At 39.7% G+C, this 20,996-nt stretch overlaps 1 protein-coding gene across 3 annotated transcripts in view; it reads right to left on the minus strand.

Annotated features, from left to right (window-relative positions):
• The window catches only part of TENM2 (teneurin transmembrane protein 2), a 1,107,817-nt gene that overhangs the window by 988,091 nt on the left and 98,730 nt on the right, over nucleotides 1-20,996 (minus strand). For all 3 annotated transcript variants that reach the window (XM_075900181.1, XM_075900179.1, XM_075900180.1), the window contains exon 2: nucleotides 6,735-6,845. The gene's annotated coding sequence lies outside the window, so the exon portion shown is untranslated. The remainder of the gene's footprint in view (nucleotides 1-6,734; nucleotides 6,846-20,996) is intronic.

Consider the following 20,996-nt stretch of genomic DNA (forward strand, 5'->3'; position numbering starts at 1 on the left):
TCAATTTTGCAGTTAACTCCAGTGAAGAGACTACAAGTGCTGATAAAGATTTGCTGACCCTTTAGGATCAGCCCCACAAAAATCTATATTTGCCCTAAGTTATGGCTTCATATTTTTAGGAAAAAGATGTTATAATGAGGTAATTCACAAATAAAGGATATTTTTTACACTAGTGGTAAAACTGAGATATTGTTTTTCTTCATGTGCAGCAAGTTTATTCAATAAAACTTGGATCAGATTTTACTGAAGCTCACAGAGTGTCATTTGCCTTCATGTTTTGGTTTTCTCAGGATAACCATCATTTACCATTCCAAGTTTTCTAATCTAGACTCTGACCATCTAGGTCACTTTTTAAAATGTTGCTTTATGGCTTTCCTAATATATTTTCCTCGTGGTTTACATTCTAGAACATGCACTACTGCTGAAACATGCTCCTCTAATTTTTTTTCCTGAATTACCCATTAGTTAACCCACTGATAGAACTATAAGGATGAGTGTTGTTTTCAATTGATGGCATATAGGATAAAATATATTTAGTTAGTTAACTCAAAGATCAACACCAGAAACTCTCTTTATACATCTCTATATGAAATTCTCTTATAGTCATTCTGGTCCCAGTTAAGTAGTTAATCCCATAAAAGATATTATCTTATTCATGTTGTCTTTTTATACATCAGCCATTCTTGCACAGATAGTTTGTATCTCACTAGAGCAGGGGCAGGAAACTGTTTTGGGTTGGGGGCCACTGACCCAAAGAAAAATATGTTGGGGGCAACACCAGAGCCTAGCAAGGCCCAAGCTAGTAGATTTTGTTGGCCTCTGTAGGCTCTAGGCTATGGCCAAAATGAGGGGTTTAGTGTGTGGGAGGAGACTCCTAGGAAGCAGACTTGGGGTGTGGAGTCTGGATGGGAGGAAAGAGCACAGGAGCCAGCTGGGAGGGGATCCCTGAGCCTTGGGGCCAGATCTGGGGGCTGCATCTGGTTCCTGGGCATTAGGTTCTCAACCTCTGCTCTAGAGGTTAGAAAAAGACTAGAAATGGTATATAAATAATAAAACTTTTCATCACTGAATATAGAAAGTTTGGTGCTATTTCTAAAAAACGTCTTGGATGAAAAACTTGAATACAATCTGCACTTTTTGTTCCTTTTACACCAATCTTGTTTTAACTCAATTGAGATCATTCTGTTATAATTACACTAACATCTTGTCCCTACAGGCTGCTTTATTTAACATTTAGCAAATAATAAATCAGAAAATATGAAGGCCCAACTAATTCAAATAAATAAAAAGCAGAAGCATTGTTGATTGATAAGCATTGCATACATGTCATGGTCCAGAGAACTAGACATAAAGTAAGAGAGTGTATTCCTCTCTGACATACACTTTTGGGACCTACCCTTTCATATAGTACAAGGAAAAAGGGTGGGCAAAAACATGAGACTCTGAAGAAGGCACATGACAGTGCACAGAAGAAAAAACAGGGCCTTCCAAAGACCTTCACTTAAGTGATAAAACTGGAGCTTTAAAACTTCAACATGAGACAATTTCATGAGATTGGGAGAAAATTATGAAAACAACTCGGCCGTGTCTACACTGGGCCACTTATTCCGGAAAAACAGCCGCTTTTCCGGAATAACTTGCCAGCGGTCTACACTGGCCGCTTGCTTTTCCAGAAAAGGAATGATGATCTACTGTAAAATTGTCAGTGTTTTTCCGGAAAATCTATGCTGCTCCCATTCAGGCAAAAGTCCTTTTCCGGAAAAACTATTCCGGAAAAGAGGCAGTGTCGACAGCACAGTAGTCTTTTCCGCAAAAAAGCCCCGATCGCGAAAATGACGATCAGAGCTTTTTTCCGGAAAAGCGTGTCTACATTGGCCACGGACGCTTTTCCGGAAAAAGTGCTTTTCCAGAAAAGCATCCTGCCAATGTAGACGTGCTTTTTCCGGAAATACTTATAACGGAAAACTGTTCCGTTTTAAGCATTTCCGGAAAAGGGTGCCAGTGTAGACGTAGCCCTCAGGTAAAAGGTTGACTCTAATCTGGAATATATAAATCACAGGGGGTAGAGGGAGGAAGTCAAGATGTCCTGACTTAAGATAACAGGGAGAAAGGATGAAGGAATTTGAAATCCATTCATTTTAGTGAAAGGGCTAGTGCTTGGGCAGCCACTGGAGGACTGATTGTGACTTTAAGGCACAGAAATAAAGATATGACTTAGAAAGAAATACCGTTTAGGAAAACCAACAGTGATCCAATAGAATTAAGTAATAAGATGGCTATCTAATTGGAAGGGCTCTTGAAATGGTGGATGAACATCAGAAGACAATATTCCTTCAAGCTGTCACATGCCAGGGGAATCTCAAATGTATATATTCCTTACACAGAGTACACGGCTGAATTAAATCCAAGAATTGCTGGAGTGTGTTTGGCCTCAGAAACTGGGCAAAAACATTAAAGCAGATATGAAGGTCAGCTGTCATTGGCAGCAACTCTCTTCCAATTTAGAAGGAAATAAACTTTGCAATGGTTTCAAGGGGAACTACCATTAGACATGAGAGCAAAGTGAAAAATTGCTGAAAAAAGTATGTATTTGGTAGAGAAATGTTCTGTGTTTTCTATTCATTTGGAGCATCACTGAGGGCTAACCCAACTAACATTTCCATATACAATCTTTGCCTCTGAGCAAGGATCTCCAAGCCCGCCTGCTACACAAATTTCCAGGACTTAGTTTACACACACTTTTGGTTACTTCATATAAATGCAAGGCCGCAGAAAGTTATTAAAGAATTTGAAGCTTTAAAGCAGGTCTACTCAACATACAGCCCATGGGCCACATGCAGCCCACAGTCCGTTTGTCTGTGTCCTGCGGGTGGGAGCCAAAACAAAAAAAGTAGTCAATATAATGGTCTTTTGATATGCGTTTTAGTAGTTAAATTCCTGGATTGTCATTGCTCATTAAAAGTGTTGTTATATGGGTGGAAATCGGGTAAATATTGCATTTTATTAATATCAACAGAACTGACAGAAATGTGTGTTGTGTAGTCTTGCCTTAATCTTTGTATTTATGCCCATCAGTGTGAAAGAAACTATTTGCATGTATATGCAACCACACTTAAGTTGCGGCCCTCGTCATCTGCTGTGAGTATCATTGTGGCCACCAGGGCTTCGAAAGTTGAGTAGCTCTCCTTTAAAGTAACCTTGACTGGGAAGAGAAGCAACTCAAAGACCTGGGAAAACTACTTGTCATGGCTTGTGGTTAGTAGCAATATAAACCTTTAAACTCTTCAGTTCATTTAATGGGCCTCTTGCTGTTTGCAGTTTGGTCCCGGACTCTCTTTGCCATGACTGCAAGAGTAGAAAGGACAACCCTGAATATCTGGCAGTTTCAGCTTGTTCAGCATTCACTGTAGCTGTTCAGCTATATCATATAGAAGGACACTATGTTCATGCAACAGTAGTATCTGCTAGTTTTCACTCCATTCTCAAAAAGAAAGGCACTTGAAGCATTTGCTGTAGTTGAAGAGCACATAGCTGAATCCCCACCTGGGAAAGAGGGAGTTCCAGCAAGATTTTGTTCAGAAGAGTTCTACATGTGCGTTGGTTTAATTCTTACATAATTATTTTCCATTTGATTTGATATCATGCTGAGATCACATGAGCATTTGTTTCGGGAAGAAAAGAGTAAAGTCATATAAACTCACAGGAGTACCAAGAATACTGTAACAGGCCTTCACTAACAAAGGGGAAGCTGTGGAAAGATATAACAGTCATGGGAAAGGAGTCCAGAGATTTTTCTCTTAATTTGCTTTTCTTCTCATTTTTTAATTTCATAAATTAGAATGGATCAAAATGAAGACTTAATTGTGAAAAAGTGAGCCCCGTGACCCGGCCATCTACTGTAAAACTGACATCGGGGAAGGAAAGGCATGTATTCCACCCATACATGATGGCTGTAGAATAGTACTAGGCAACCTACAAAGCAAAAGGTTTATGGGAACATACATAGTGCCTTAAATAAACACAGGGGCTACATCTAGACTGGCCCCTAATTCCGGAAAAGTCATGCAAAGCAGGTAAGTCAGAACAGGGAAATCCGCGGGGGATTTAAATATCCCACACAGGATTTAAATAAACATGTCTGCCGCTTTTTTTCCGGCTTGGGGAAAAGCTGGAAAAAAGTGTCTAGACCAGCGCGATCCTCCGGAATAAAGCCCTTTTCCGGAGGATCCCTTATTGGTACTTTCAAGAGGAAATAAGAGATCCTCCGGAAAAGGGCTTTATTCCGGAGGATCGCGCCGGTCTAGACGCTTTTTTCCGGCTTTTCCCCAAGCTGTAAAAAAAGCGGGGGACATGTTTATTTAAATCCCGTGGGGGATATTTAAATCCCCCGCGGATTTCCCTATTCTGACTTACCTGCTTTGCATGACTTTTCCGGAATTAGGGGCCAGTCTAGACATAGCCAGGAAGTTCTAAAAACCACTTTTAGATTGGCCTTCCAATGCTGCAAAGCATAAAGAAGAAACAAGCATGGTACATTATAATTATAATTATCTGAGGGAGAGCTAACTCCCCAAGAGAAAGTTTGTAAGATGCTGGGCTATGCCATCTCTCTAATATGAACATCCCATTAGGCCAAGGGCTGCAAAGAGGCAGCAGCATAGGGTTACATATAGCAGCACTGCAAAGATCCTACTATGGAGGAATGAATCTGTTGTGGCCCCTTTATGACATTACAACACAGCTAGAGCAGCATACAGGGCATGGGCAGAAATTTGGAATTAAATGGACAGATGTAGTGCAGTGATTTGATCAGGGAAGGGCACTCCATTCAGTTTTATAGTAGGTTCTACCACTGACTTGCTGTGTGGGAAATTTAATCTCTATGACTCAGGTCCTCCCTCTCAGGAAAGGCAACTAAAAATAAGTTACCTACATTACCTCACTGGGGAGCTGGGAAGTTTGATTTTAAGGTGTCTTGAGATTTCTATATGAAATCCATGATGGCCCCCGTGCAGCAACTCGTCCTGACACAAGTACCCCTTAAAGTCTATTCACAGCACTGAGGCTTGCAGGATTCGTTTCATTTATATGTGTATATTATAACAGTTTTCATTTGCTAGGAAACATGCTACTAAAAGGCTATAGTCAATTTGCCTTCCCCTTTCATTAGTGTGTTTGAAAGACTTTGTTAAACACACACACACACACACACACACACACACACAGCCCCCTCTCATGCACATTTTTCTTAGCTTTCAGTAACCCTAAAGTTCACCAAATAAAAGTCATGTTTAGATATGAAGGCGACAAGTGTGTTCATAAATACGATGAATAATTACCACAGCAATACTTAGATCTATAAAATACCAGATTTTCTTCTCTTTAAAAATAACTTGTTTTACATATATATATAAGTTTATTTTCACTTAGCTTTCCCATCATTTCTCTGCACTTTATATATCAACTTGTATACGCACATAACTATCAATGTGGCATAGTTGGAGCTTCAGACAGTTAGAACAAGATACATCATAATTAGGTAGCATTGACCTTAATGCTCTAATAAATTGCAGGAAAAATAAGTTATGCAGTCAGAAAATCAAAAAGAACTTGTCAGTTCATAGAGCCAAGAAAGTGCAATGAGAGAGGAGCCAGTATAACAAATAAAATGCCAATGCAGAGCTTGATTTTTCAGTAGCATTTAACCCTTGATGCTTCCACTGAGACTTCACCTGGAATCTGGTGCTCAGTGTATTTGAAAATCAGGCTCAAAAAGTATCTAGTGTGTGGTTTGAGAAATATTTATACAACTGAAAAATCAATTAAACCAAATTCAATTAATTTTTTTAGTAAAGATGCCAAATCTAGCCATCCTTGTTCAATCATAACACACCTGAATTCAATGGCAATTTGTCTTGGAGAAGGATTGCCAGACATAGCTCAAAATTAGTATCCAGTGGAATTAAGAACCTTGGAAGGGTGCAGAGCTCAGAATGATTCATTTCATTTTAAATTTATTTTAACTTTTCCAGGGAAATCATCAGCTCAAGTGGTTTATATTTCCTTTCGCCTCTAGAGCTGCTCCTAAATAAAGAGTTGCTTTTTTTTCTACAGGACACACTAGGTAATGTGATACTGTATATAATTCCCAGAGGGTATGTACAACATAATTAAATTATAGGGTGTCTTGTGAGCATTCTGTCTGGCAGTTAGAGGACCAAGACAGAACTAACAATTTAGAGGGGTCTTCCCTCGTTTTATCTTTCTTTTGCGCAGGAAAATTATATTATATGCAGATTTATAACATTTGGACTATGCAGTCAAACAATTGCATTGACTAGCTAAACAATCTTGACTGCTTTAGGATTCTGAATAAACAGTCTATTTTAAACAAGGAACAATTTCTATTAACAGCAAATTCCTAAAACCTCCATTTTATATAGGTCTTTCTTTGAGGATGGGCAACTCAAACAAAAGCAAAATCCATGCAGGTAAAGAAAAGGCAGGCTTCTCTTTGTAAAGCATTCTGAAGTGGTTCAATTGGGCTGAAAGAGATTGAAGCAGATTTCTGTAAAGGAAAATGCTAGGACAAATTGCTTTTCTCCACAAAAAGTACTTTCCTGCAGAGATCTGGAAAGGCATTTTTAAAGCCTATATGGAAGCACTTTGGTCAACAATACAAACACAACCAGAAGTAAAACAACACATAAAACTGTAACTATGTTTCCACTCACCAAAGTGGTGGGCCTCCAATACACTATTCAGCAGGCTTTGTAGATGATGTCCACTACACACAAAGTGGCAGGGAGCGCCTGATTTGTTTGGCAATAAAAAGCAAGAAGTAACTGTCAGGAAGAAAGAACAAATGAATAAATTTCAGAGTAAAAATCACAAAATATCATAATACAGATTAAAAAAAACATTTGGTACCCATAGCCTTTACAGTCTGTTCTCCAAACAAAGAAAAAGAGATTTCCCATTTTTTTGGATCTGTTGTCTGTGATGAAATGTTACATAATTAAGTACAGGCAGTCCCCGAGTTATGTCGGATCCGACTTATGTCGGATCCACAGTTACGAATGGGGTTTGCTCCGCCTCTCCCTGGTCTGCTGGAGACCAGCAGACCAGGGAGACGGGGAGCAAAGCCTCTGAGGATGCCGGCAGCGGGACAGCCGCGGTGCGTCAGGGCTGTCCCGCTGCCCGCGTGCTCCGCGGCTTTGCTCCGCATCTCCCTGGTCTGCTGGTCTTCAACAGACCAGCAGACCAGGGAGTCGTGGAGCAAAGCCACGGAGGACCCGGGTGGCGGGACCGCAGTGCGTCTCGGTCCACCACCCGCGTCTCCCTGGTCTGCTGAGGGGGGGGGACACAGATAGTACGCCCCTCCCCCAGCAGACCAGGCTTTTCTCCGGACGCCTGTGGTGGAGCAGCTGGGGCACTGCGGGTTGGTCCCGCAGCGCCGCTCTGGGCGTTACTGGACCAACCCGGCAGCACCCCAGCTGCTCTGCCCCAGGCGTCCCCAAGTCAGCCGCTGCTGAAACTGACCAGCGCTGACTACAGGAAGCCCGAGGCAGAGTTGCTCTGCCCCCGGTTTCCTGGAATCAGCCGCTGATCAGTTTCAGCAGCAGCTGACTTGGGGACGCCTGGGGTTCTTAAGTTGAAACTGTACGTAAGTCGGAATTGGCGTCCAGATTCAGCCTGTTGAAACTGATCAGCAGCTGATTCCAGGAAGCCTGGGGCAGAGCAACTCTGCCTCGGGCTTCCTGTAGTCAGCTGCTGGTCAGTTTCATCAGCGGCTGAATCTGGACGCCAGTTCCGACTTACATTCAGATTCAACTTAAGAACAAACCTACAGTCCCTATCTTGTACGTAACCCGGGGACTGCCTGTAGTGAATATCCTTTTGCTGCCCAGATTTACCAGGCAAAGATACCAATCACTAGTGTCCAAGATGGGTTTTTTTTCTTACCCTGAATCCCATCTCTAATAGAAGATTCCCAAATTTTCTTCAGTGAGATTTTTCTTTATATTGAAAGCACAATTTTGGGGGAGGATGAAGAGTCATTTGGGCACAGCCACAATACATTTCTTTCTATCTGGTGAATGGATTGTTCTGTGAGGAGCCCCAGTCACAACATGAATTGTAGAAAACATAGGAGCCAACTGGCACTGAGAATGCAGATGCTCATTAATAAAAAAACAACTGGAACCAAATGATTGGTCATCCTGCCTAATGAGTTCAAACATCAGAAATCATTGTCCAAATAGTCCCACATCAGTAAGAGCAGAGACAAAGAAAAAAGAATACACTATGGGTACAAGTTCCTCTGAAGTCCATGGCAAAACTTCCATTGGTTTCATTGGGGCCAGGATTTCAAGTCATGTCTTTAATTCCAACAAAGGAATATTGAAACATAGGTCCATATAGTATTGTTATGTATAAAACACAGAATTGTTTTCAATTGCTATGAATGCAGCCAAAAAACAATGCTATATTAACATTCTGTATATTTAATGTTCTTGGTTGCATCCACTACTTCTAATGAAACAAATGAAAATTTGCAGATGGTTAAACAAAAGCTTTCTGTTTGTACAAGGCATTACTGAACAGGATTGTCCTAGAGATGTATAGACACAATGGTATATAAGTCTCTTGTCCTTCATAAAATAGCATGTGATTTAAAAAGCTCACAAAGTAAATTATGATTATACATTAATCATTCATGGTATCTTAGAAGGCTTTTAAGGTGCACTAGTTACATGATCAAACTAAAGGATATTCTAAGAATGAGTAAACTGAGTAGTTCTTTGGGACCTTAGGGTATGTCTACACTACCACCCTAGTTTGAACTAGGGTGGTTAATGTAGGCAACCGAAGTTGCAAATGAAGCCCGGGATTTGAATTTCCCGGGCTTCATTTGCATCTTGCCAGGCGCCGCCATTTTTAAATGTCCGCTAGTTCAGACTCCGTGCCCACGGCTATACGCGGCACGGACTAGGTAGTTCGGATTAGGCTTCCTATTCCGAACTACTGGTACACCTTGTTCCACGAGGAGTAATGGTAGTTCGGAATAGGAAGCCTAATCCGAACTACCTAGTCCGTGCCGCGTGTAGCCGCGGGCACGGAGTCCGAACTAGCGGACATTTAAAAATGGCGGCGCCCGGCAAGATGCAAATGAAGCCCAGGAAATTTAAATCCCGGGCTTCATTTGCAACTTTGGTTGCCTACATTAACCACCCTAGTTCAAACTAGGGTGGTAGTGTAGACATACCCTTTGGCTATGTCTAGACTGCAAGCCTTTTTCGAAAGAGGTTTTTTCGAAAGATACTTTTGAAAAAGCCTCTTTCGAAAGAGAGCATCTAGACTGCATGCGGAACTTTTGAAAAAGCAAGCCACTTTTTCGAAAGAAAGCAGCAAGTGAGTCTGGATGCTCTCTTTCTAAAAAGCCCTGTTTGCTTTCAAGAACGCCTTTTTTCGGAAGAGCACTTTTGAAAAAAGGCGTTCTTCCTCGTGCAATGAGGTTTACCGCCGTCGAAAGAAAAGCCGCATTCTTTCGATTTAATTTTGAAAGAACGTGGCTGCAGTCTAGACGCAGGTGAAGTTTTTTCGAAAAAAGGCTACTTTTTTCGAAAAAACCCCTGAGTCTGGACACAGCCTTAGAGACTAACAAAAATACATAGCATCACAAGCTTTTTGGGTAAAACTCACTTCATCAGATGAGTTGGTCACTGGAGCTGTATTGACCCCAGAATATTAGAGACCGAAGATGGGTGAGGCAATGTCTTTCACTGATCCAATAAAAGATATCATTTCATCAAACTTGTCTTTGTAAGAACAAATCTACAGGCGTTCCCTGACTTACAAACGGGTTATGTTCCGAATAGCTAGTCGTAACTCAATTTGTTCATAAGTCGGAAATATCCCATACGAAGCACTCGAAGCGTAACCAAGTACCAACAACACAACAATCAACAACGAAAAATAGAAACACACGAAAAAAACAACACTACTGCATCAACAGCAAACTTTATTTAACACACATGAACATGAAATACAAAACATAATGCAGTAATTTAAATACAGTAATGTGAATTGAATTAATTGGATGAGGAATTGGAGGAGTAAAAAACTACAGTAAGATCATCATCAACATCATCAACAGATTCTATTTCAGCAGTTCCTTTGATTTAGAAGGCATTGGTTCAGTATGGGAGGCAGCACTGCTGGGGGCTTTCTTTAAAAAAATATCCATTTTGGACTGGACAATTTGTTTTTTCTTCTCATTATAAATTTCCTTATAGCAAGCCAGGGCATCCTGAATTAAACGATCCACCTTTGAGAATCTCGCAACGTCAGGGTCCATTTTTTCAAACATTTGCATTCCTTCATTTATTTAGCTGAAAGTTGCAGCCATTTCTTTCATCACAAAGTTTTAGGGGGCTTCTTCTTCTTCTTCTTCTTGGGCTGTTTGTCTCTCTTCCTCTGCTACCCTCTCTGCCTCAAGCTGCATGAAATCTTCATTGCTCAGCTCCTCCCCAACATCCTCAACCAGATGGTGTATGTCTTCATTATCCATTTCCAGATCCACTCTTTCGCCAGCTGTACAATGTTATTAGAGATGTCTTCCAGTTCCTTTTCTTTTTCAAACCCTTTGAAACAGTTCACAAATCTTTTTAGGATTTTCTTCCATATGCCATTCATACATTGTGGAGTGACTTCTTCCCACCCTGCAGCAATGTTCCTTATGCAATGCAGAATGTTGTAGTCCTTCCAAAATTCATGTAATGTTTTGCTGTTTTCGCATTCTGTGGCAGCTACTGCCTTTGCAAATGTGTTGCGAAGATAATATGCTTTGAAAGCAGCTATGGCCCCCTGGTCCATGGGTTGGAGAATAGATGTGGTGTTGGGATGCAAAAACACCACTTTCACGTCAGAATGTAAGTCATTTAGGTATGGAGGATGACCTGGAGCATTATCCAAAATAAGCAAAATTTGGAAAGGAATTCCTTTCTCCAGAAAATATGACTTGACTTCAGGGATGAAGCAGTTCAAAAAGTGTAAGTATCATCCAGGCTTTCTTATTAGCGTGATAATGGCTGGTAAAGTAGCCTTGCTGATATTCGTGAAGGCTCTAGGGTTTTCAGAGCGATAAATCAAGAGGGGTTTTGATTTATACCCAGAAACATTGCCTCCTAACAAGACTGTTAGACGATCTTTGAAAGCCTTATAACCAGGCATAGTTTTTGCTTCTTTATGTATGTAGGTTCATTTGGGCATTTTCTTCCAAAAGAGACCTGTCTCATCAACATTAAAGATCTGTTCTGGAAAATAATTTCCTTCTTTTATCAGCTTATCCAATTCTTCTATGAAAGGTTCTGCTGCTTTCAAATCAGCACTGGCTGCCTCCCCGCTTAATTTCACATTATGAAGGTTTGCACGCATGTTGAAACGGTTGAACCAACTGTGACTGGCAGTGAAAGTTTGGTCATAGTCATACCCCATAGTCTTTTTCTTTAAGTCTTCAAAAAGACTAGCCCTTTTTCTTTTGCTTGACATAATGGCCACAAGCAAACACTGAAAATACTGTGAGGGAATGAAACGTAAACCGCTGCCTGACCGCAGACACGCAAACACAACATGCTGCCGCAAGGTTGGTCGTAAGTGCGGATGGTCATAAGTCGAGGTGTTTGTACGTCGGGGAACGGCTGTAATTCAGACATGATTTAAATCAGTTTGAGTGTAAGCAGACTTCCATGATGAAGGATTGAAAGAGAAGAATTAACAAGAACTAACAAGGGGCAGGTATAAAAAGACAGATGAGTAAATAGATGCCTCTCATCACCTGCCTTCACTTACATTTTGTATATCATCCTGTTTTGTGCAATTCTATTTGTCCCTCATTCCACTTTGCCCTGTTTAAGTTACATTTAGTTTGTACATTCACTGAATGGCAAATTACATTGAATAAAATAATTTATACTCACTTTCTAACCTTCTTATACCATATTTGTTAGTACATAACCATTTAGGTTACTGCTGAATTTGGAACACTGATAGCCATAGCAAAGGCATGGTTATAACACTTACAAATTCGATCGATATATCTATTGAGATCAAACAAAAACATTTTACTTGGGGCTAAACTCCACCTTAACTTAGACTGGTCTGCAAATTGGGTGATATGATGTGCATACTGATCTCTTCATAGTGGTCTAGAGCAGGGGTGGCCAACCCATTCTGGGCAAAGAGCCAAGAAATCAGTGGATCCACTGCAAAGAGCCAGGTTGTCAACCAAAAAAAAAAAAGGACTGCCCCCTTTTACCCCTTTCAAAGGAGCCCCCGGTCAAGCGTTTGGTCAAGCGGGGGGAAAAAAAAGCTCTGCCCCTTTAAGAAAATGCAGTTAGAGGCTTTTCAGTCACATCAGGCTCCCACTGGCCAATGCCATCTTTAGTTCTCCTTCTTTAATGGCTGTGCCTAACATGGGGAGGAACACGGGGGCGACTTTACAAGCCATGGGGTCGGGGGAGGGGCTTCACAAGCCGCATCCTGGTGTGTGGGGGGGAAGAGCTGCATGAAGCTCGTGAGCCAAGGGTTGGCCATGGCGGGTCTAGAGAGAGCTAGGAGACAGGCTAGGCTTATCCTTAGGCTCTTGAAGCTCATCTTCAAGATTGAGGGCAATGTCCAACCATCCTCGTAGGATATATTATACTTTCAGGAGCCAATATGCTATGCTTCAACTCAGAGTACCAGCAAAGTGCCCTGCACAGCTTGTTTTCTTTGGGAAAGAACACTTACTGAGCAGGGCATCTTTCAGTTTGCCTCTTTCTCAAATGCCATGTTCACACTAGGAAACTATTTCAAAATTACTAAATTTGACTTAAGAACTCCCAATTTAACAAAATTGAACTAGTGTGTCTTCACCATGGGGAAGCATCGAAATTAGTCCAAGATAGGTTTTGTAAATGTATACATGCTACCTCAGACTTAGAGCCCCAGGAAGCACTCTGTGGAGATGTGGGAGGCCTCCCGGAGGTCAATTAATTTGAATTAGCATCACCGAAGCATCCACACTACCGTTATTTCAAAATTATTATTTCAGTTAGTGTTACTCCTTGTGAAAAGCAGGAGTATAGAGTTCAAATTCCACACCCCGTTATTTCAAAATACTGAGATTGGTAATGTGGATGCACTACTTACAAATTCAACCAGGAGGGGTTTATTTTGGAATAAGATCCTAATGTAGACCAGGGCTTACTGTGCTCAGGAGTTTGCCCTTCAAAAGGAGTTGTAAATTCTGACTATTTGTGATCTACACTTTTACTGGGAAGATTGCACTAATAATCTATTGCGTATTTCGTTGAAATGCACATTACATTAGATAAGTTCAATCTTCCATCATATAACAATATGTAAATAAAGACATAACATATGCCTTTATGAAAGATTAAAGGGACATGATAAACTTAGTCAAATTAAAATAAAAGTTAAAAGAGCTTTCAGAGTCTACATCTGTCCTGATTCACAATTAATTTTTTCATAGTTTCACAATTGCTTTCTTTCTGTTTGCCATCTTCCTGTAGTTAATGTGGGAAAAGGTCACACAATTATGCTGGGGAAATAGTTAAGATGACTTCACAGAGTAAACAATGTAGGAAAACTAGAGAATACGCTTTGTTTTCTTTATCATGTTTCCATAATATTTATCATAAGGATTTACCTGTTACCATGATAGGTGAAAGCAATTAGAAGTATTACTTTTAAGTTCAAAATGCCTCTCTAAATTCCAACGTTCATAATTTTATCTTTTGTATCTTACCTTAATAGGAAGGTTAATAAATATCTACCCTCTGATAGAGTTTAAAAACAAACAAACAAACAAAACCACTGTCTAAAAAAAGGGGGAATAAAAAGATATTTGTTGGTTTTAAAGATTAGTTAAATCTCAGTGGGACACTTAAATACCTAATTCTAAGATTCTTAAAACTGAATTTTCAATTGGAACATATTCACTAGTTTAACAGTAATACAAACTATTATTTCTGAAGTATTATGTTTCTTCAATTAGGATACATTGACCATGTATCTGTAGCTGATGTTAGGTATTTCTCAAAGTTTTAGAGGAGATCACTTTTATTGTGTCTTTTCATTTATCAAGTATTTACTGACAAATGATGAATGTACATCTTCCAAGCACTAAGAGAAATAGTGGAAAACCTTTCAAGCAAATGGGAAATCATCCATTTGATTTAGAGTCATGTTACAAATTTATGCTAAGGTCATTTTCACAATTCAAATGTCTGATCTAGTTGTGACTAAAACAAATGACAATTAAGCACATTTGAATTAAAAATAAAATAACAGAACATTGCTGTTGACATGCCTCATAATGCCCTCCCAAAGAAAAGTCTTAGGGAAGGGTTTGGATTTAAAAAGCCTTTGACCACAGCTTTACTGAAGCTAGCATCAAATGAAAAGTGACCCAGCACCACTTGCTTTCTGCAATAACGCTATCAAAGGGGCAGAACTAATATTAAATAGTTGAACTCAGCAGGATCCTTCAGAGGAAGGAATTAAAGCCAGTACACCACAAGTGAGCATTTCTTCCCTAACTTCAAAGTATTGCAATTGTAAAATTCTAGTACAAGTGAAAAACAAGCCAATCTAATGGCTTGAAGAAGAAACCTCCTGTAAAATCATCCCTACGATCACCAAGAAAGCGTGAACCATATTGTAGCTGAAAACCTATCAGATTGATTTTTCCCCTATTTATTCACTAATGAGTCTTGATTTTGTGAGAGCAAGAGAGGCAGATTGAGCACCTGCTCTAGATACAGGATACTCTCAAGCAGAAAAGGCAGTGGCTGTGCCCATCGTTCCGAGGAATTAATCCTCAGAAGGCTGGACCAGGCTTTAAAGCCTGAGGGTTTAGAATGTGCAATTTCCAGGTTCCTGTACAAGGGTATCTGATCTGCAAGGGGGGCTTGAGCCATCAAATGCTAGAAGAGATTAAAAAAAAGAATACCAAGATATGCTGAGCATTCCTAGAAGTTTCAGAGAAGTTTAGCATGAGCAAAGATCCAGCGGTTTGGAGACCAGCTAGGTTCTGGCTCACTGTCACAGGCTGTAGGAAAGAACTGAGGGAGGTCCCAGCTGCCTCACCTTTTGTGTCCTACTGTGGGAAAATGTGGAGGCTAAGATGACATGTGCAGCCCCAATAGACGCTGCTTGCCAAAAAACCACAGCCTCATGTGCATGAGGTACATGTTCACTCATTTCCCAGATTTTTATTCTTAATATTGCAACCTCAATACTGTGCTTTTAATATAATTTTTGTCTCTTTTTCAGTGTTTAAGCATACCTAAATCGATATCGTACACCTGTATTCCAGATTGCAGCTGCCACATGGGGCTTTAGAGAAGAAGAAACCTAGGGATTATGATACAAAGATACTCTTTCCTATTCGGATATTTCAGATGCAAACCTTTTTTCTATTAACATCCCAAGTAACTCCTTTTTGCTTATTTATTTAGTACTATTCATAGCACCAAACTGCCTGCTCTGCGTCTAAATCAAAGACCATGGTATCATATGCTGGGTTGTGAGGTCAGCAACTGAATAAAAATGCAATTGTTACAGAAAAAAACAGTATATTAAAATCAGCTTTTTCAGAAACAAATCCTTATTTGAACACATTACAAACTTTACATTAAATATATGGAATCACATGCTTATTGTTATATAAAATACAAACATTTCAAAGAAAAGATAAAGCAATAATTATATTTATTACAAATAATATAGACTATATAAACTATAACATTCATACCATGCTAGTAAGACTTCTAAGACACCTTCTTCCTTGACTGACCGTCAATTCACTTAGGCTACATCTAAACTGCAAGCTTCTTTTGACAGAGACTTCTTCGAAAGATTCTTTCAAAAAAGAATGTCTAGACTACAATCAGTACTTTCGAAAAAGAAAGGCAGTCTGGATGCTTTTGTTCGAAAAAACACAGTTTGCATTATATAGTGTTTTTTTTCCAAAGAGCACTTTCGAAAAAATGCATTCTTCCTCGTAAAATGAGGTTTTCCACGATCGAAAAAACTGCCACGTTCTTTTGGTTTACTTTTGAAAGAACGCAGCAGCAGTCTAGATGCAAGGGAAGTTTTTTTAAAAAAAGGCTACCTTTTTTAAAAAAAACCCCTGTAGTCTAGACACACCCTTAATGAAAATTAAGTTTATCAACTTTGGACTGAACTTAGAAGAAAATATGAACTATTTTCCCTTTTAGCCAGCAAAATATATGTGTGTGTGAAAGTGGGAGATCAGTGAATATAAATGAAATAAATATTATTAGCAAAAAAGTCTATTGATTGATTGATTGATTTATAGCCATTACATTCTGAACAAATTCTTGGCCATACTGTACCAGTACAACAAAAAGAAAATTAAAGAATAAAATAACTCAAGCTCAACATGAATGGGTTTCTCCAGAACATAAGCCTAATGTTACTTAATACTTCACAATTTTACAAATTTCAGATTTTCTCATACAGCTTTTTCTTTTACCTTTTCACTATGGGTAATAGAGGCTACTATCTATATCTTTTAAAATGGAATTATGAGCAGGCCCAATTTTTCAAAGGTTTTGTGACATGAGCAGTCTCACTGGAATTGAGTGTGCAGTATCAAGGGAGGTTAGAATAAGAGAAAAATCTTCTTCCCTTTCTCCAGGAATGTAAACGCCAATGACAGAAACCTAGTGGAGGAAGTTCTGAGAAAGACAACAAAAACTGAGTAGATGTATTAAGGAAATGACTGATTTGTGAAGAATACGATCTACAGACTAGGGATATTAAGGACTAGTTAACTATCCAGTAAGCAAATGCTTATCTGACAGTCGACAGGATAGTTGACTAGTCGCTCCCCCCGCTTTCCTGCCTCTATCAGATATAGGCAGCAAGGGGGCGGAGGAAGAGGTGGTACTTCAAAGTGACAGCACCACAGGGAGCCTGGTCTTCATGCGGCACTGCCGCTCTGAAATGCTGCTGTGGAGTTTCATAGAGGCAGTGCCGCAGAGAGCCCAGGGTCAGCTGGAGTCCCCAGCTGACCCCAGGCTCCATGTGGTGGAAAGCTGGGATCAGCTGTGTGGTGCTGCCCCTTTGTAACGCCACCACGGCATTTCAAAGCGGCAGCGCTACATGTACCCCGGGGTCAGCTGGAGATGCCCCAGCTGACCCCAGGCTCCATGAAGCACTGCCCCTTTGAAACACCGTGGTGGCGTTTCAAAAGGGCAGCACCACCCTATCGACTAATCAAACAGTTGATGCAAAAATGCATCGACTATTCGATTATTGAAAGAACAGATACTTAACTTCCTTACTACAGGCCACTGAACTCAATGGAAAGATCCCTAAGACTTCAATGGATTATTATTAGAACCTGAAATAACTGCAAGTATTATGGAGTGGCACCATTGTTGCACCATAGTTCCGATTCAGCGCAAGGGCTTTTACAAAATTCTCAAAAAAAAAAAAAAGCACGTGCACATCATAGAATCATAGAGCTGGAAGAAACCTGAGGAGGTCATCAAGTCCAGGCTCTTGCCCAAGGCAGGACCAATCCCAATATGTACAGACTGAACTGAAAATCACTATGCTAACAGAGGGCAAAAATGGAGCTTGTAGTGCAAACTTGAGATCATTTTGTCTAGTGATTTCCAGGAAACACATTCTCCTCCCACACTGCATCCCTAACTGACCTGCTTCAAAAGTCTCTAGTTTTCTTAGGGTATGTCTACACTAGCCCCCTAGTGTAGGGGCTAGTGTAGACATACCCTTAGGGAAGAAGGGGGAGCTTTGAGGAAACTGTTTTGTTTTTTGTGTAGACCTGGTGGAAAAACTACTGGCCTGATCCACTTAATATTTATACTCAACAGGAAACCAAATGTTCCATCTTTCGTGCCTGCTTTCTAATTCTTCTCCCATACCACATGAGGAACCAAGAGGAGATTTTTTCTGATACCTCCTGAATCCATCTTTCTTCTCAGGGATGGATCTCCTGATACTGTAATTCATTTTCCATTATAAGCCTGCATTTTACACTCAGATTTTGGCATAAAATTGGTATATACCAAGCCTTGTATCTATTATTTGAGCATGATACACTCTTCTTTATTAGAAACCTCTATAGAAATTTATAGCAACTATGTTTTTATTTGGCAAAGGCTGAATTTTGTTTTGTTTTGTTTTGCATGCTAATATTACTTCCTATTATTCTGCATTAGGCAGAACCTAATAGCATGACATTTTCAGATATTTTAACAGTCTTATATCATGAATGTATATGGCCTTCAAAACATAGAAAACAGCTGACAGCTGCACAGCTCAAAAGGCTCAAGGAATTGACCCCAAACTTCTATTGATTCATTCATCTTTGGATCAGGCCCTAATTGAAGATAAATGTGATTAACTTTAGATTCCCCCACCTAGCTGAAATATTTCAAATACCCATAGAGACATGGGCAAAAGTGCAGCATTGAAGACACTGGAACAGCTCCCGTTTTTCAGGGTAGCTTTCACTAACTTAAAGGAATCATAGATAGGAATTCCCATAACTGCTTACAGGTATCTAAAAGCAATTATACTTTAAATTTTAGTGTATAGAAAAATCCAGGCTTTTTTGAGAAATATATTTTATATCATCTTTTTCCAGAAAAGAATTGCATGGATAAGACAACTGTGTGCCAGGTTACCAATCTTCACGTGCACGTTGTGTATCTGATCACAAAACTTGAGTATGCACAACTGTCTGCATGCTATTGCATGCAATTGCATTTGAAAATCTGACCTAAACTATACTGATTATAATTTTTCAAAATAATTTATACAGTATCATTCTATTTCTGAAGAATCCTTAGAATAAAATGCTGGTGACAGACTGTCATCAGCATGTTAGTCTCACAGATCTATGCTCAAGCCTCTGATTTTTGCACCATTTGTTCTTATCAGAAATGCAAATGTTCACATGTAGGCTATTATAATTATTTGGAAATATACTTGTTAAAAAGGAATGTTTATTTGTGATATTCTATAACATTTGTTCTTTAGTGTGCAGTACTTTAAAGGTAAATTAATTGCTTTCAGATACAGTAACGTATTTAACACTTTATAGTGTAGCTATTTGTGTAATGCACAATACATATAGACTATGTCTACAATGCCTCTTTGCAGAAGAGGCAATGCAAATGAAGAACTCATTAGCAACTTCTTGCGCTTCATTTGCATAATCTCTTCCGATGCTTTTTGCGCAAGAGTTTTTGCACAAAAACTAGCAGTATAAATGGATCCGTTTTGTGCAAAAAACCCGTTTTGCAAAAAAAAAACCTTTTGCGCAAGATCCTTATGCCTCAAAAAGGAGGTATGCAGATCTTGAGCAAAAGGGTTTTTTGTGGAAAACAGGTCCATCTACACTGCTTATTTTTGTGCAAAAACCTCTTGCGCAAAAAGCCTTGGGCAGAGTTTATGCAAATGAAGCACGAGAAGTTGCTAATGAGCATTTCATTAGCATACTCTCTGCTGGCAAAAGAGGCAGTGTAGCCTCTAACTGTCAATTTTTATTTTCTAAAACCAACATTACCAAGAGTTCAGTTCATTATCTTCTTTCAATCCTTATATGCACTCCTTAAATATCTGTTTTTAAAACAGATCTCTACAATTAATTTATTTATTAAAGGCAATATTGTCTGCTACCTGCCCAAGGGAATATGGATATGTCCCTTTCTATCCTGCACCAGCTAGTCATAATAGTTATCAGCACAGCTGGGGGAAGGGAAAACACTTCAGAACTGCTACTCCTCCTTGGTATGCGGAGTAGGAGAGGAGGAGAACGGCTGGGGAGTGGGAGGAACATCGGCTGGCTAGTAAGCCAGACAAGTAGACTGTGACTTGACTCCTGCACAAGGGAGAACTGGGATAACACTGTGATTTTAGGGTATGTCTACAATGCAGTTAAATACCCTCAGGTGGCCCATGCCTGCTGACCTGGGCTCATGGGACTTGGGTTGTTTAACTGCGGTGTAGGTGTTCAGGCTCGGGTTGCAGCCACTTCCATGTCACATGGTCTTAGACCTCTTAGCTCAAGTCAGTTGGCACAAGCCAGCCGAGGGTTTATAGTTGCAGTGTAGACTTACCTTCAGACCACCCTCAACAACACGCTTCTCTTTAGTTAGGGTAAATAGCCAGGCCTCTCTGGGTCATAATCAGTGGACATGGAATCAGAGTGCCAGTATTCCCCGCAGGGTTTGTAATAGACATGTCACCAGTGGTATAGGAAACCCGGAGAGTTAGACTGGAAGCAATTCAGTCACATGTCGAGAGCAGTTTCACTTCAACTTAAACTGCATTCAGCTTCACGCTTTGTGAATGAAACAGTCGTGACCAAAATAATTAATACAATTTGTGTGTTATATGAAAATATTTGTAATAATTGTTACTTTCCTAACTATCAATGAAGGTATATTTTAATATATTTTATATGTGGGGTAACAGTAAAAGACAGTACCAAGAGTACATTATTCAGTTCCTGAATTTGTAAATGGAAAGGTGGCTCTGCAGTCAACAGGAAGGCTAAAAATGGTGTTCAGCTGTTGACTGTGGGAAGAAGCATTTAAATATCCTATAATATAATTAGTTAGATCAACACACATCAAGCTTGATTCTTCTAACTCATACCAGTTTTAAACTGGAGGTAATCATTTGATGTAAAGGCAGCTGTGACTGATTTTCACCAGTTAAACTGAAAAGAGAATAAGGATCATAATAACTTAATAAAATGTCACCTACTGTTGAGTGCATTAATGGCAGATATAATCATATATTAGTAATATCATACAAGATAATAGTATAGCTGCAAATTAAAAAGGGAAACAAAATTAATTGGTTATATGTGGTTTACACAATCATTGAAAAAAATCAATTAACATATTGTTGGCGTGTTC

Source organism: Pelodiscus sinensis, chromosome 17 (genome assembly GCF_049634645.1).
Source record: "Pelodiscus sinensis isolate JC-2024 chromosome 17, ASM4963464v1, whole genome shotgun sequence".
Classification (NCBI taxonomy): Eukaryota; Metazoa; Chordata; order Testudines; family Trionychidae; genus Pelodiscus; species Pelodiscus sinensis.